We start from the raw sequence: 3,557 nt of genomic DNA on the forward strand, positions 1-3,557 counted from the left end.
AAAAAGAATAAAGTTTTTCCTTAGTTAACAGAATGAACATAGTGAAAAAAAAGAGGTACAGTTGACCCTTGAACAATGCTGGAGTTAGGGGTGCCAACACTCCATTAAGTCAAAAATCCATAAATTTCTGACTCCCCCAGAACTTAACTACTAATAGCCTACTGTTGACCAAAGGCCTTACTGATAACATAAACAGTCAAACAACATATATTTTGTATGTTTTATTATTGTATACTGTATTCTTACAATAACGTAAGCTAGAGAAAAGAATGTTATCAAGAAAATCATAAAGAGAAAATACATTTAGTATTGTATGTATTTACTGAAAAAAATCCAATATATAAGTGGACCTACACAGTTCGAACCCATGTTGTTCAAGGGTCAACTATAGTTCTCATAAGAAAAAGAAAGTTCAATCCAAAAAAACTGCTCTTAATCCCACCAAGCCTCTAGGTCCACAAAAATGGTCCACTTCCCTCTAATAATATGCAATATGCAAGAGGACTTTTCTAACAGATGGTGAAGAATAAACACCCTACTTTAATAAAATTCTTATCCATGCAACTATTTAGGATTATAAATCTTTAACTATTTCTGAGGGAGAGAGGTTTTTTCCTCCACCTGAAAAATTATTATACCAGCTAGTATGGAAATAATTAATCTTTAAGTAGAAAATCTAATTTTCTACAAGCAGATTCTTCTATTGTCTCAGATCCTTTACTGCAATCTACCATACACATGCATACAAGTCTGACCACCGCAGAATTAGGTAACTGTGTTAGCCAGCTTAATGTCAACAATGAATTAAAGAATCTATGTCAAAATGGAAAAAAAATATCTAATGGCAAGCCACAAGTATTGTTGAAGATTTTTAAAATCAGTAACTTGACTAAAGATATTAACAGGTATGCTTATCAACTTTGCAGACTACAGGAGGAGAAAGAATTGATGTATCGCTGACAGAACTAAGCTAGGGGAGGAGGGAGCTCTTCAGGGATAACAATGAGCCAAAATGAAGATTCAATTGAAAAAGAATAAGATATATCCATAAGGTACTACACTTACATTCAAAACAAATGGTTCGAAAACTAGATGAGCAAGATCTAGCTCAAAGAATAAAGACGTCAGGGTTTAAGATGATTACAAGTGCAGAGGGTTAACAGTATGATCTGCTGCCAAAGTAATTCTAGGTTATGAGTAACTGAAAAATAGAATACATTAAATGACGTAACAGTCTCACTGGGCTTTAGATTCTTATTTTAGGCAGCACAGTAAAATGCTGATCCAAGGGGAACAAGCAGAAAAAGGCAGGCTCCAGATATCCTACATGCAGATCAGTGCACAACTAGATGTGTGGCCTGAAAAAAGATTTTACTAGTGTTGAAGTACAGATCTAAGACTAATCAGTAGAAGTTAAAAAGCAGATTCCCACAGAACTTTTACAATTCAGGGAATATGTTGTGCATCTCTAGGTTTTCAACCAAGGGAGCATTTGGAAATGGAGAAGGAAAGCCTTTTTCCCCCACAATAGACAGGTGGAGCATTCAGTTGACTCCAGGAGGCAGGCAAGCATTGAAAGTGAACTGCCCTACTCAACAAGCCAATAGTAAGTACCCTCCATTGAGAAACGGAGTTGGTAACATTCCATTAAAAGTGTAGATTGACTACATAGCCTAACATGGTTTCTGAAGTCAGACTACCTGAGTTCAAATTCCAGCTTTACCATTCACAGCTATGTAAAGTTGGGTGAATAACTTAATCTCTCTGTGCCTGTTTCCAATAAAACGGGGATAATGCAATCGTACCTATACCAAAGGGTTGTTATGAAGATTAAACCAGTAAATATTTGTAAAGCATTTAGAATAGTGTTTGGCAGCTAGTAAGCACTTTATAAATGTTAGATACTGGGTGAAAGATTAGACGAGATTGGACAGAATCGATGCTTCTCAGATTTCTGAATTTCACAGATCAATGTATATTTTTAAATAGGTAGACTGATGGGGCTGCCAATCTTTTATAATACTCCAAAAAAGTTGTAGACAGATACTTTTGTAAAAAACAGTAAAAACCAATTACTAGAAAAATGATCATACCTTTGGATGTAGTAGCAGTGATGTCAAATTGTTATAAAAGCTTCTAAAAGCTTACTCAATTTTTTTTTTGTTTCTCTTATCACTAACCAGTAACAAACAGTTCATGGACAATCACTGGCCTGAGGGCCATAACTTGAATAGTATTAATCTAGAATTAAATTCTCAGTGATCTCTAAGGTCCATTTCTTAAGAATCTTGATTTTTCCCACCTTGGTACTTTTTTTTATTTTCTTTCAAATTCCTGGAGAACAAGTCTTTTGATTTTAGCAACACTTTTAAAAGTTTTTTGTTATAAAAGTATGATGTTCATTATCGAAGTTTGAAAATTCTAAAAAGTATAGAGGAAAATAAGTCTTATGTAACCCCAGCACTTAGAGGTCACCTAACATTTTAAATATAGTGTGTGTGCACGTGCACACACGTGCGTGTGTTTAGAGGGTGTTGCTTGTTTGTCTACAAAGCAATACCACTTCTTTATTTCCTGTAACTCCTAATCTTCCTCAGAAGCCTCGATTCTTTTTCTTTTTTTCCTGGCACATATTCAGGCAATTCAAAGTTCAACTGTCTAACAGAGTTGTTTCCCCTTTCTTCCTTCTCAAAATTATGCCTACATTTAGGCAAAAGATTACAAAAACTTCCAGGTGACAGAGAAACAGTCAGTCACTAATGGTTTATGCACAGGATGCTGATGTGATATGGTCTGATCTAGACTTGGTACAACTGGTTGTTTACATGGATAGCATTCATCACTGCTGATCATTGACCTTGCCATTGCCTTTGGTCACTGATATCTCAGCTCTCCACCAGCTCCCAGTTCCTAACCCCAAGTCTCTGTTCATTCAGCAGTCTTCTCAGCACCTCTATGTCCCCTCTCTGGTCAAATTAAAATGTTACGGATACTTTTTACATATTGTATTACTTTAGTTATTACATCGTGGGTCCTGCTCATATACTGAGACATTATTTCAAGAGATATAAATGAGTAAAAACACGAAACAGCTGAAAATAAAGTCATTTCTTTCAGCATATTTCATTTTGGTACAATTATGTCAGTAGAACAAAAACCTTTTAAAGTCTCAAATAATAACTAACTTATGATACCAAATCTTACCCATTTTCATATGAATTTGCCTTTAAAATATTTTAAAAGAATATATTTAAAAAACAAGGAATACTGAGTGAATTGTAAGGTATGTGAATATCTCAATAAGGCTATTTTAAAAAACCAAGGTATAGAACATTATATACTGGATATTAACTTTAATGTTAATGTAGAAAATGTGTGCGTGCGCACGCGCACACACACACACACTCCATGTGATACAGATACACAAGATGCCTGGGCAAGAAATAGGTAACACTGGTTGAATCTGGGAAGAAGTTTGTTGAGGACAAGTGTAGGAAGGAAACTTTTTACAATATACCCTTTTGTACCTTTAGAATTGTGAACTTATACATGAATTA

Source organism: Pteropus alecto, unplaced genomic scaffold (genome assembly GCF_000325575.1).
Source record: "Pteropus alecto unplaced genomic scaffold, ASM32557v1 scaffold433, whole genome shotgun sequence".
Classification (NCBI taxonomy): Eukaryota; Metazoa; Chordata; class Mammalia; order Chiroptera; family Pteropodidae; genus Pteropus; species Pteropus alecto.